Source organism: Ornithodoros turicata, chromosome 1 (genome assembly GCF_037126465.1).
Source record: "Ornithodoros turicata isolate Travis chromosome 1, ASM3712646v1, whole genome shotgun sequence".
Classification (NCBI taxonomy): Eukaryota; Metazoa; Arthropoda; class Arachnida; order Ixodida; family Argasidae; genus Ornithodoros; species Ornithodoros turicata.
This window is the reverse complement of record NC_088201.1, coordinates 137900597-137915376: the sequence shown is the minus strand read 5'-3', so window position 1 is coordinate 137915376 and position 14780 is coordinate 137900597. Positions and strand designations below refer to the sequence as shown.

Sequence of the window (14780 nt, the reverse complement as noted above, 5' to 3'; positions counted from 1 at the left end):
GTCACACAGTAAACGCGAAATACTACGTCGGTGTTCTATCGCGCTTGTGGGGCAAAATTCTTCGCAAAACGCCGGAGTACCGCAAACAAGGATCATGGTCGGTGTTGCACGACAATACCCCTGCGCACAATGCAAAGGCTGTGCGCGGTTTCTTGGCGAAGAAAGGCGTTGTTGTCCTCGATCATCCGCCCTACGCCCAAGACCTGTCTCCAGCGGACTTCTGGCTATTCCCAAAATTGAAGTTGGCCATGAAGGGGACACGGCATGACTCCATAGAGGACATTCAAGACGTTGCGACGTGTTCCTCAGAGCCATACCAAATGAAGACTTCAGGCACTGCACTTCAGACTTCAGGCACTGAAACTGCTTGAAAGCTGCACCACTGGAACTGCCCGTGAAACTGCTTGAAAGCTGTTTCACGGGCAGTTTCAGTGGTGCATTGAGTCGGCGGGGGACTACTTTGAATGACCCATAATAAAAATTAAACATTATTGATGCCTTCTATTTTATTTGACAGCAGTCACCTTTTCACTGGGGCACACTATAAACGGTGGTACTGCCGCGCGTGACAGCGTCTGCTTCGCAATTATATACGCCAGTCTGGTCGTACAGAACAAAATAGTATACTGCTGTATAAACAGCGGCACAAGTAAGGTCATCTTGATTTTGTGGTGATCGTGAATCCTTCCTTCAACGCCCGAACGAACACAACACAACTTGTCCTTAAAAGAAATCGCAACGTATTTGTTTCTGACGAGCTGTAACCGATAATCAAAGAATGTCCGCAGCAGCGATGACGGCTTTCCACGGCCTTTACAGATAGCGTATTTTAATAACTGAGGAACCCACATAATGCCTCTCGTGTTTGTTCCGTCAACGCGCTTCTTTGCGGGATACCCACGTCCGCGTTTGTTCGTTGCTCCGGCGTCTACTACCCTAAAACCCTCAACGATGTCCCACATGGATGCTCATCGGTAGTGCCCTTTGCGGTACCTGCACAAACCTCACCTGAGACCGACATATTGCCCTATTATAATGCATGGAAGCCGACGTTTTCGCGCTCTGTTAATTTTTTTTTTACTCTGAGTATGGCTTTCAGAACTTTCTGTAGCTTCCGCACGCATAAATACACCATCGTGCGCCACCGGAAGTTCCTCAGGTAAGTATAGACAACGAGTTACGTGTGCAAATGCCGGTTAGTTTTGTCTGCACGCACCCTGTTTATTGTTATTCGTGACATTGTAAACGTAACATGCTAGTCAGCTAAATAAGTGAATCATGGTGTTTATGGTCAATATTTAGCGATTCGCTTAATACTTGCTTCATATCACACTCCGGCACCCCGCGCTTTAGAGGACCATGGAAGAGGACGACGAGTAACAGCGTTTAGTCCTTCGTGCACGCCCCTAACAGTGTGATTTGCTACATCATTTTTGTTGTTATTGGTAAACATCACGGTACCATTACCATTGTCACTGCTAAATTGTTTACGTGAGGCAACCACTAAAGAGGAAGCGCAAGTAAAAGATCGGAAAGAAGGACAACACTTGAGGGTTACTAAGCTTCAGGTGTTTAGCAGAATTTCAAGAAAGTGTGAATTCGCCCTGGCGACATCCCTCGCTAAGTGGATCTGTGTAATATAAATCTGCAAAGCAGTGCCGACTCGTCGTGTTGTTGTCATGAGCGCGATGCGTGCGTGCTCAGGTAGAGCAGAGGGCATTCGCGTCCAAAGGTGAAACAGAACAGCCCCGTATCGTTTCTGGAACCGGTTGGGAACACTATTTTTATTTAGTTTCGGCTCAGGTTCAGCTCCGGGCCGGTGAAACTATAGCGGTTCAGTTCCGGTTCGGGTTCGTGAAAAAATTCTGGTTCAGCTCCGGTTTTCGGTTCGGTTCGGTTCGGTTCCGGTTCGACACCCTGCATACAACACAACCCGGTGTCCGACACATACTACATACCATATGCCCGAGCGAAAAGGAACGACACACTAGACAAGAAATGTTAATGTGACGGTCTATTAAGCAGTAACTACGACTGTCCTCCCTTTATTTATTTCATCCATGTATGTCATCTCGTTCGCAATGACAATTAACAGAAAGACAAACGTGTTATCGTTCGATCCAGAGGCCGTTGTCGCGGACACAAAGTGCCGTTCATAATTAAAGATGCCCTGCGTGTGATGAAGGCAGCGAACAGTACTGCGTGTAAAGTTTGTACGAGATAGAAGAAATGTCACATTCAGACGGCGGTGGTGCTGGTGAAAGGGCTCGCCGTTGTCGGCTTCACGCGTGTGGGCAACTTTACCACTGACGCAAGGGGGGAATGTGCGTCCGGGGCCGACTTCTAAGGGAACTGGGCACACATATGTCTGAAAGCGTCTGAGGAAAACCCAGGGAAAACCCGAGACTGCACAGCCGGCAGCAGGATTCGAACCCGGGTACTTGCCAGTCTCGACCATTCGCAAGGTACGTGGTCAAAACCGTGCACATTTATGGCATCTTCGACAGGTAGCCACCGATCGCCCTTGAGCTCTCTGGTGTGTGCGCTCTATATCTTCGGCTGGTCAAAACGGAGCTCGCTCCTACAACGTCAGCTTTTCAACGGCAGCTGTTTCTTTCTTTCTTCAGCTCGAAGCGGTTCTAATAATGGTGCCGTGATGTAAGGTTCGTCTCCCTAGAGGGGCGCACGTTGCACGTGCCGCAGGGTAGGACTGCGGATAATTTCGACCACCTGTGGTTCATTTGACGTGCGCCGGAAATCTCCGACACAGGGTGCTGGAAGCAATATTTACCTCCCCCACAATGCTGCCGTCCACAGCCGGGATCGATCCCGCGATCTTGAGCTCAGCAAGCCAACACGTTACGGACGGAGCTACCGTGGAGGGCTCGAAGCGTTCTGGCTCAGAGCACTCGTACCGTCATCAAATTACTATTACCGTTTCGTCTGACCGAAAGTCGGTCGGGGAATATGTGACGGTGGTGGCGGTAGTAATGCTCAAAGAGCTCGCCATTGTCGGCCTGTCTGTGGCCTGTCGTGGTCTGTCGTGTCTTCATTTGTGCGCGTCCACCAATTCCACTTCTGTTGTGGTGGCAAATCGTCAAACCTATCAATCTCCCCATCGATATCGATAAAATCGTCGATGCTGCTAGATGCGCTATCACATTTCACAATGTCACGCGTGATTAATCCTTCCGAAATAAATCGGCAAGCCCCTTCACCATCACCACCACCACCACCACCACCACCAAATTAAATCGCGTTATTGCCATGACAACGAAGGCAAGCGAAGGTGGCGGTGGCGTCTCTGAAAGTGCTCGCCGTTCTCGGCCTCACAGAGATGGGCAACCTCACGAAGAACGCTGTGGGAGAATGTGTGTCCTCAGCCGACTTCTAGGGGTATATCTCTGGGGGTATAACTCTGAGGACATATATCTGACAGCGTCTGAGGAGGCAAGCGAAAACAAGTTTTTTGCTCTCCGCTCAGCCAATGGGCAACTTACCACCTTAACGACGTCATGCATGACGTTCCATGCGAGGAAAATGGAACTTCTGTCGTCTGCTCTAGCGGTATATTTGGACAAATGTCCCGAAAACCATTTCGTTATTCCTAATAAAACATTCACGGTTGTGTGTATGTAGTGCTCGTGAATATAGCTTCGGATAAGTTTTGGAATTACACGATCTGTACGGGACTGTTCGTTTAGAAGACGTGTTCCTTTAAGGCTCCGTCCTTAACTTTTAAGTTTATCAACTTCTTTTACTTCGTCGGTGTTTGCCTGGGAAGCTGGCTTTGGCATTGCTGTGCACGTGACGTGTTATCGCGTGTATCATACGACATTCTTAATACATTCTGTCTGAGCCTTGCCCAGGTGTTCTTACTGCTTCGGGATATTTGCTGGAACTTCAAAGAATACCTACACGCCAAAATGAGTAAGCGGCCCAAGAGCGTTGTTTTTTGTAGATGGCCCCTGCTGGTTTGAAACAGCATCTTCGGACTCCCGGAATGCTTTTCGTAGTCACCATTACGTATACTGCTTTCGACACGGTTGTCTGGAATCGCCTTTCAGTAGTTCTGAAGCAAATATTTCCTTGGTTGCCATCGGAAATGTTGCTCTATTATTGCATTTAAAAAAATCCCATAGGCTGCAGAGTGTTTATTACTCAAAATAAATGCTCTTCCAACAGCTGGAGATTTGGAATGGGATAAATCACGTGGTGCTGATTTCAGACAATCGTATCGCAAGCAGTACATATACGAGCGCTGCGGAAGCGTGTCAGTATGGATGAGTCGCGTAATGCTGCGAATACTGAAACTAATACCTAGGTTTTGCCCACTTTCAAGGTTGTGTTCGGGAACGCAGCCGTCGCTGAGGTTAGATAAGGCTGCTTTTTTTCGTTTGGATAACTTTGGTTTCGTACGTATTGTTCGGTTGCAGTGTGCACTAGTTACTGGGGTTGTATTTGGGGATTTAGATTTGACATTTTTTTGCGTTTTCCACATATTGGAACGTGTGCTTACATGTATTGGGCATCGATCGCCGAGGATAGATCATGCTACTTTTTGCGTTTTGCATAATTTGTATGCCGCGTTCACGGAGACTGTACATGCGTCGTCAGGGCTATATTTTCCGTTTCGCGCATCTTGGAGGCAGTGTGCGGATAGGCTGTGCACTCGTTGGCGACGATAGACGAAGCTACCATATGAACAGCATAAGCGTCACAAATAAGGTGCACGCCTCCACCATGGGTGTGACTACATTTGCGATTGTATACTTTGCAGTCAGTTTCAAGTACACTCTTAAAAATGAACTTCACCGCGTAGCACGCTCCTAGCCAACCATCACCTCTAATGATACCGTTATCTGCCCTGGTTTGTTGAAAACGGGAGGCGTACGCCTTTTCTGTGACACTTATGCTGTTCATAATTGCCACAGAAAAGGCGTACGCCTCTTGTTTTTAACAAATCAGGGCAGATAACGGTATCATTCGAGATGATGGTTGGCTAGGAGCGTGCTATGCGCTGAAGTTCATTTTTAAGAATGTGCAACTTGACCAAAGCCGCTATTTTCACACGTAATGTTGAATATAGCTCAGAACGGGGATCCCTGCACATTTATTCCCAAGAAAGTCTTCAAGTACAACGACTGAAAGGAAGGAGCGGAGGGAAGTCGCCGAACTGATTCTCTAGTGAAGAAATTAACGATGAAAGAAACATCAGTTCTTTCATGATTCTTTAGTGTTCGGGCCTGTGCCGCATAACCTGGCTTGGAATCTCAGTAAAATGTTTAAAAAGAAAAGGAGTAACGACGCGTATTTTGGCGGAATTTTTGGGTAATATACAGTAAGCAGGACACGATTCGCATTTGCACAGTCCCCGAAGTTAGCTAGTTGTTGCAGAGCCGGTTGTTCCCTCACCTTCTTCTTTTCTTCTTCTTCTTTCTTTTTTTCCTTTTTCTTTCTTTCATAATTTTCTACTATCTGCACCGCTATTCCCTTTGCTTTTCGTATTCGCCGTGCCACTTGGGGATGGAAAGGAGGCGACTCAATAATCGTGAATAATGAAAGGAAAGTAACGACAACAACAATTGAACAAAGATAAAGAGAGAAATCGTGCATTATGTGTTCTTGTCCGGGTCGCTTGTGCAATTTATTTCTTCGGTGATTGGTGTTGCGTTGATGTGCTACTGAGCCCTCCAGGATTGCTAATATTACGTGGAACGTACTTTGAGTCGTGGCTGCCTTTGTAGCTAGGGACTCTGGCAGCGATCCTTTGTTTATGCGTAAGGACAGTGATGGGCAATCCACAGCAAAAAGGGAAACCTTCCGCTGCAGGCCACCACGCCGTCCACCACCCTGTACAGGGTGTCCTTTTTTACTGCATTGTCATTTTATTGTCATTTTTTATTGCAAGCACAGCCCTTCACACACAGAGCAATAAAGGAAAAACGAAACCCACAATTCTGATGCTGCTGTTACAAACAGGTACTACATAACAAGTAGCACCTGTTTCTAATTCAAGTAGCATAAAAATAGCCTCCAGTTTTCGTTTATCGCTCTTTTTGAAGCGCTGTGCTTTCATTTAAAAAAAACAATGTGCTTACTCAATCAGCTGCGTGTTGATGAAATATTTGTCCGGAATCGACATTCAGAAGAGAATGGGGAAAGAGCCCAACTTGTCCAAGGCGCTATAGGGCGTCACTACCGCAACTTAGAAGTTGGTTGGCGAAGAAAGAAAGAAAGAGAGAAGAAAAGACGATCCAACAGGCGTCAAGGGGGCAAGTCCCTAAACCAAGAAGGCGACGGGTTAAACTGTTCTCCTTAAACTATATTTCATGACCGAGGACCGCGGGAGCGGCCCTAACCCTCGTTAGTTTCTCTGGGAACATCCTAAAGGCACGCGGCACCATTAGTGTTGAAACATGACGTTACCAAAAAAGTAGGTGAACACATATGCGAGAAGTTTCGGTTTCGGAAACAGCCAAGTGCACGGGTTTCACAGGACGTAAGTGAAATGTACACCGTGTTGCTGTCGATAAAACACTTACTGCAGTGTACTAGGATTTCTGCAGGAAACACAACAAAACACAGTACAAACTAAAAACTAAAAAAATTAAGGGGGTTGCACACGCCACCATTTATTGCAAGGCGTCTACCTATCCGTCCGGCGGTACCGCACGCTGTTTTGGCGCGCTTTCGATTGTGTAGTCGCTGCTATGCTATGGCTTATTGTTGCGTACCTAGATGTACGTCAAGCTCCGAACGAAAAGTTCCTGGACTCTCATTCCACAAGATTCCCAGCGACCCGGAGGTGAGAGAAAAATGGCTGAGGGTTATTTGTCGGAAGGACTGGGTGCCAAATTCAACGTCCAGTTATTCTGTGGTCTGTAGCAGACATTTTCTGGACTCTGACTACTACGAAAGCTGCAGAACTCGAAGAAGACTGAAGAGGGGCGCGACTCCTAGCGTATTCGATGACTATCCGGAATACATGCAGCCATGCGCCAAGAAAGCGCGAAGTGATGCCGCCGTGCTCAAACGTGAGGCCACCAATCGCTGCCATCCGCAAGCTACTCGCAAGCGGCTCCTTGTAGACAACGTCCTCCCAAGCAGTCAACAATGACACCATGAGGGCAGACCACGACGGCGGCCCCGAGAGCAACGTGGAACTACAAAGCTGTGCTGAGCGGGACAAAACCAAAACTGAAGCCGTCCAGGTGGACATCATAAGCGCGGCATCGGCCGTAGATCAACAGAAGTGGCGACGAAGAGAGTGCGACCTGAAGCACTGAAGTCACAGGTAGAGCGCCTCAAACAAAATGTCGACAAATACAAGGCGGAACTACGGAAATTGAAGGAAGATTGCCATCTCACTGCATTTGCTGACGCCGTGGAGGCTGCAAACGAAAAACATCCAGGGGCCAGCTTCCTTGTAGACCAGGTGATTAATTTTTTTCAAGGGCTGTACGGGCTTTACTAAGGGTTGTACAGGAGAGCAACTGTTCGTGCTAATGAAATACGTTCTGAAGGAGATTGAAGAGACTGGGTTTAGGGTTGTGCGCATTGTGACGGACAACCACAAAATAAACGTCCTCGCAATGCAACTCCTCTGTGGCGGCAGCCTCACCCACTGCATACCGCACCCTCTGGACTGCTCGCGCATTATTTCTTGGACACCGAATGACAACGTTCTCGGCCTTCATTTGTTGAAAACGAGAGGCGGAGCCTATTTTGTGCCATTATGTACGGCACAAAATAGGCTCCGCCTCTCGTTTTCAACAAATCGGGGGTGAGAACGTTGTCATTTGGGATGATGGTTGGCTAGGAGCGTGCTATGTGGCGAAGTTCATTTTTAAGAGTGTAGGATAACGGCATTTACAACTGCAGCTTTTTTGTTCTTCTCTTTCTTTCTTTTATTGATTTTATTGTAATTTTATTTTTTCATCCAGGTGAACCAATAAGAAAAATTGATTAAGCGATCGCTGCACCATTATTTCTGCCCACGCAATCATCTTTTCCGGAACCCAAATTCGAGTTCTCGAAACAAAGAAATCCAACGACAATGCTCGATTGCTTCGTACGATGATATACAGTGTTTAAAAATCCGACATCACTATTTACCACACAAACTCGAAATTTCGATGTCTGTCCAAGTCATTTTAGCGAACGAGAGTCACATTTTTGGAGGCTTAGGCTTAGCGGGGCGGACGCGACGGAACGGATCCAGGACAATTGCTCACCGGACAGTTGGTCACCAAAAAGCTGCTCAGGCCGGACAATTGCTCATCGCCTCTTTCACCGCACTTATATGTAATTTGATTTCGCGTTTTTATGTTGTGACTATTTTATGTTAGCTGAACTTGGGTGTACCTCGTAATAAAGTTATCGAAATCCCTATTGCAAAATAAACTACTATAAATGAATGTTATCTCACTATAAAATGCACAGTCGCGCGCGGGAAACTGTCAACAGCGAACTTAGACTAACCTGGACACGGCAATGCAAACACTGAACTCACCTGATGCTCACCTAATGCGTGCTGTTCAGTCGTGTCCGCCCTACTAAGCCAATCGGTCGCTAAAATATGGCTTGGGTTGGCTAAACCGGCTTGGACAGGCACAGAAAATTTGTGAATGAGTGATTAAATAGATATGTGTTTTTAAATCTGCCCGGGCTTGTGTCTTGGGAGATCCTGGTGACGCAGGTATGGGCGTACCGAGAGCCGCGCGAGGTCACTTGTGAAAATTTTGCACCTTTTATTCATAGGCCATGAATTTTTTTCTCAGATGTCATAATAATAAGGACCTGTGACCACCCGCATAGTCCGCAGCGTCCGACCCAGGGAAGGAGGTGAGGTGCATGCACGCTTTGTCCCCCTGGAAGAACTTTGCTGTCCCCCTTGGAAAATAATCCTATAGGAACGCCCCATGGACGCAGGTCCTGACAAACACGCTTCAGGCGTGCCTGCAAGTGGACGTCCTCTCGTCTCAGCCTCTTCACTGGTGGATTTCCTAGATCTATTTGAAGCAACTCAGACAGCTAAAAAAGAAGTTCAGCTAACATAAAGTCAAGCACTATAAACGCGAAATAAAATCACAATATAAGTGTGGTGAAAGAGGCGGTGAGTAATTGTCCGCCTTCAACGGTTCTGTGGTGAGCAATTGTCCGGCCTCAGCAGTTTTTTGGTGAGCAATTGTCCGGTGAGCAATAGTCCGCGCCCCCGACCGAAGAGCACGTTGGTTAGTTTATCATTAGGTTAGTAAAAGTTCGGTGTTTGCATTTTCATGTTTAGGTTAGTCTAAGTGCGTTTTGGCAGTTTCCCGCGCACAACTGTTTATTTTATAGCCACATAACATTTATTTACAGTAGTTTATTTTTCAACGGGGACTTCGATCACTTTATTTTGATACCGGTTCCCTGGATTTTCCATCTTTGGACACTCCTTGCTGGTTGCGCGTGGGATGACCCAAAACCTGTACCCGTCTGTTTTTGCACCGCGAACAAAGGGAGGCCTACTGACGCAGATAAAGCAAAACTCCGGGTCTTATTCTCCCCTGAACTAGTGACTAACGCTGAACGAAAGGTCTGGTGTAATGTGAACTACCCTGTGAAAACAACGGAGTGTCAAAATATAGTGCTGAAGTGGGTAATAATCAGCGCATCATGAGACGGAATTTGTGCGCCGAGACCTTCTCGCGCGGCAAGTTTTACATTTTATATTTTTCATGTATACATAACGACGAGTTCAAGAAGTTTTTGGAGCTTCCTTCTCCTTTTTTCTTTTTTTGGAATAGCTTCTGCTATTGCAATAAATGCAATAGGCTCAATACTGGCACTCCATTAGTCTAAATAAATGCAATGCATTTATTTAGACTGATTGAGTGTAATTATTGATCCTATCAAAAGGCCGAAACTCATAACGCCATACTATCAGAAGGCTGAAAGCTAAAAGGCCGAAAACTCATAACGCCGAACTATCAGATGGCCGAAAGCCAAAACACCGAAAAATCATAACGCCGAACTGTCAGAAGGCCGAAAATCAGAAGGCTTAAAATGGAAAGGCCAAAGAGACACAGGGTGGACACCCCAGTTAATGACCACTGAATGGGATGGTGCAGATTATGAAAACGCTGTGGCTCTTGTATTACAAATCAAATAACTGCAATGCATAGCATTAGATGCTTGGAAATAGAGTAGCCAGAGAAGATTAAGGGAAAAGTAGTAATCTGCATCCTGTTTACTACGAAAAGAAAGTGTGTGATGGGCAAAGCGCGGATAATTGTGCACTAAAAGCCCTTCAAAAATAGATGCAACTATGAACTGAAATCTAGATAGCCGAAGAAGCACATCGCAGCCGACCGAGTGTTATCATTAGCTTTGCGGATTTGTTGAAATTGGGAGACATGGAGTTCTTTTTAAGTTTTTTCGTGTGTTAATGAATAATTCAATTTACATTACATTCAAAGAGCAACATAAAATAGATATAATTCGCTGCATTAGTTCGCTAACGATATCGTTCGCTGGATGCTAGTATTTCTCTACTGTTGGTCAGAAACAGGTTTTACAGGGGATCCAAACAAAATGTCCCCAGACGAAATGGCCCCGGACAAAATGTCCTCGAAAGTGTTCTCGGACAAAATGTCCCCCTCATTACGAAATGAAAGTTCCTGTTGCACAGTTGTAACAACTGTGCAACAGGAACTTTCATTTCCGTGACTTTTTGGCGTTTTATTTTAAAATATTTATTTCCGCGTACAACCCTGCCCACAGCTGGGCACGCCCGCTGCGCTACGCTATAGCGCCGTTTTACGAAAACTACCTTTCGTGATACTCTTCTTGCGGAGACTATTTCTCCTGGGGACGTTTTTTCTTGGGGACGGTACTTCCTGAGGACATTTTTTCCGGAGACGAAAATCCGGCCTCTCGGGCGAGCTTTGATTGTATTAAATGACTTCTCCGTGATCTTTCCTTCAGTTGGCACCTAGCGCTCAGATTTATCTCTGGAAACCCCCATTTTGTAATTTTGGGTTGACCTGCAAGAATAGTGATTCGCCTAAAATACGCATGAATTTGGCTCACATGGTGTCCAGTTCTTCAACTTTTTCCACGACCGAATTACACATTTTCAAGTTTGGATTGAATTGACTGAGACTTCAGCATCCAAGGCAACGAAATCTGGAGAAAAAAATGTACGCTTCAGGTGTTCTTCTAAAAAAAGAAAAAAACAAAAGCATATATTTTCTTGTCCCACATGATAAGAAGGTCGAAGTGCACTTTTTCCTCCACTCAAACGGGAACCGCTTATGTTGCCAGGTGACCATTATTATTTTTTTACTCTGTGTCCTTTTATTTTTTGTCGAATCGTTTTTCTTGGCGTCCAGGAAAAAAAGCACTCCCGACTCCCACTGCGAGGCCTCGCCGCTCGACGTTTCCGTATCTTCCTTGGTTGGTTTCTTGTGTGTCGACCCGAAGTCTTTATCACCCTTCACCTCCTTTGTACGGTTTGGCAAACTAGCGCACCACGCCGAGAAGAAACTAAGTCCCCTGTCACTGGGGATTGTCGACTAACATCATTTTTCTGGGCTGGTGTAATGCGAAAGAAAAAGAAGCGAAAACAGGGGTGAAAGGAGTCTTTCAAATATGTTACCGAAGTTTGTGGGTAATAATAAGCAGCCTATTTTGCGACGGAAATTTTGAAAAGTATTTGGCACCAACGCCTTGAAAATGAATTCAGATATTTGATAACACTTACTTATCAGAAATATATATACAAAAATGTAATTTTTGCACGAATAATACAGGTATTATCAAGGTAAATTTTGTGTAAGCGAGTGCAGAAAAAAAAAAACACTGTTTCGAGCACTGGATTTTCCAGACTGACATTGTAAGCGCTGTGCTGCCTAATTGACAGCCGCTGGTACATCCAGTTGAGAGCCTCCGAGATACCGGCATATCGGGCGAGCTTTGATAGCATATGAAGGAACCTTTCCGTGGCCATTTCCTGATTTCTTAATTGGCAATCGACTAGTGCTAAGACTCAGTGTTGGCAACATTCGTTTATAATACCATCAGTGTGTGTATTGCCCATATTATCATCCGTACTATCCGATCACACTTGTACGGATGATAATATGGGCAATACACACACAGATGGTATTATAAAGACGTGAATGTCTCCAATCGAACTGCGGTCCTTTTGTATCGAAGTCCGACACTTTACCCCTCAACAAACAACGCAAGTGAGCGTTCCACCTTAAACTCGCGACCTCAACCGTGCACAATGGGGATTATTTCGGAGTCGGAGGCGAACGGCGTGATAAGGACGGCGAGCGTAGCGTCATATAGAATCGGGAAAATCGTCAATCGGAGTTGCTCCCCTACTGGTATGGCCTCGTAAGAGAGGTTCGTGAGAAATTCCGTCCTGTAGGAATCACACAGTTTTCTCATATAGAAACCACAAGGTCAGACCCTGAATTATCTCTCAGGATATTTTCTCATTGATGTGCCCGTGAGGCAGACATGTACAAGACACTCAAAAATGTATTTAAGATAAGATAATAAATACTGACGTTAGAATGTAATTAAGATAGAGTATAAATACATGAAAATTAAAGTAATTACGATAGAGTAGGAAATACTTCAAAAAGTGTTTGAAATACAATTAAGATACTATTTATCCTTGAACTCAAAAAGTCACCAGTCACTGGTCAATGCGGCGAGTCGCCGCTATGTGACATGAATAACCTGAAACCCGCGTACTATGCAAGCCGTTCCTGTATGATAGGAGTTATCTAAACAGAAGTCCCAAAAAGATGACAAAGAGGTATCATATAACTCCACTAAGTATATGTGACCCAGAACAAATCAAACTTCTAGCAGGTCCCTGCTCGGCGAGGTCAGAATTCGGCGTTACCACATTAGGGCACACATAATAGAACCTTCATACGCAAAGCATTAGTACATACGGGGCAAGATCTCTAAATGGAGACTTCCAAGAAGGGCCAATGTCCGGGTCAAGTCCGAGGGACTCAGGAAATTTCCACTGAACACGCAAGATAATGGAAAGACGAGACACAGAAAGTTTGAGAGGGAGATCCAAAGTATGTAATTAGTGTATTGAGTAGAAAATACCATAACATATATTTTAAATAGAGTACAAATACACAAAACAAAAAGTATTGAGTAGAGTACCAAAATACCGGAAATTGTATTTAAAATACAGTATTTTAAATACAATACTCCAAATACGTACAAGTCTGCCGTGAGGATATGATGGGCATTTGCATCCTCTGTATGAAAATCCGAAGAACGAAGACTCTTAGGAAATTCTGAGAAAATGCTGTGTTTTTAAGAGCGTTTCCGTAGTATTCTTCAACAGGGTGGTGCACAGCAACCGCCATAGCAATAACAAAGTCACGGAAAAGGTATACGGGTTCTCTTTAAAGGTGTGCTACTCCTCATGTTTTAAGTCTTTTAAAAGGACAACTAACGGATTTAGTCGCCGTTCACTGCGATCGTAGTGAATGAAATAAAAACCATAAAGCACAGCACATCAGTCCTTTAAAATGCACTATGCCAACACGTGGGCCACCAGTATACCGAAGTGGCAAGTGGTTGACAGCAAATTTTACATGGTTCACAGCACCTGCAGTAGCAATAACCAAGCCACAAGCGAGTGCGGGTGTCATTTAAAGTGTACTACTCCCCTCGTGTCAAGTCTCTTAAAAGTGATAACTAACGAATTTAATCGCGCTTGGCTGCGATCGTAGGGAATGAAATATAAAACCCTACAGCACAACACATCACCCCTTTAAAATACACGATACTGACATGCAGCCCACAAGTGTCAAGTTGGTCAAAGGTAGGCAGCAAATTGTACATCGTTCACAGAACCCGCAAACGAGGTCACAGAAAGGGAGTATGGGTGCCCTTTGAAGTCTGCTACTCCCCTCGTTCTCTGCGTCGTCTGCTAGTATCGTAAAAGTGACAAATAACAGATTTAATAGCGCCTCGCTCTTATCGTCGCAAACTGAATACAAAACCCTCAAGCACAGCTGATCACTCCCCTTCAAACTGGACTATAACAACATGTGGGCCACCGGTATGAAAGTGGTAATAGCGTGAGGGATGCTCATGAAGCTCATCATGAGTGAGTTCACTATGCTGCCGACACAGCATAAGCCCTCACTGGAATTCAACTGTAAAACCCATAATCGGAATTCAACTTCAAAATCCATCACCGACATCTCACCCGATCACACGAATTCAACTTCAAAGCGTGATGAGATCTAAAATTGAAGTTGAATGAGAGGTTGTGATGTGGTGAGTTCTGAAGTTGAAGTTGAATTATGGGTTGTGAAGCGACGTGTTTCGAAGTTCAAGTTGAATGATGGGCCACGATGTAATGGTTTGTGATGGTGATGTGATGTCATGAGCTGTACGGAAATTCGATCATGTGATGTTGAATGAATTCTTTGGGAAATGTCGGCCTATGCTTGTAACATGCGAAACCTATTTCATTCATTTCGTGAAATGTCGTCGTGGTACAACGTTCTCTGCATTCATTTGTTTCCTGTCTTTTGCAGCCGAAATGAGTTGGATGAGTGGGATGGAGACGGACAGCGAAATGTCGTGTAAGTTACATCCCCCAGCTTTATGTGTGTGCTTCCTGGGTCATCTGACGCATGACTATTTTATTGAAGTTGTAGAAGCCAGCGAGGTAACAGGAGCAGAACCAAGAGGTATGCCCTACCATATTCCGCAGTTCTCTATTTATATTGTCG

The 14780-nt window shown here is 45.2% G+C and overlaps 1 long non-coding RNA gene across 1 annotated transcript; it reads left to right on the top strand.

Annotated features, from left to right (window-relative positions):
- The first annotated feature begins 3790 nt into the window (after positions 1–3790).
- LOC135369783 (uncharacterized) lies at positions 3791–14780 on the top strand. Its single transcript, XR_010415123.1, has 3 exons — positions 3791–3930; positions 14583–14630; positions 14700–14780. It is a non-coding gene; the product is annotated as an uncharacterized LOC135369783 (long non-coding RNA).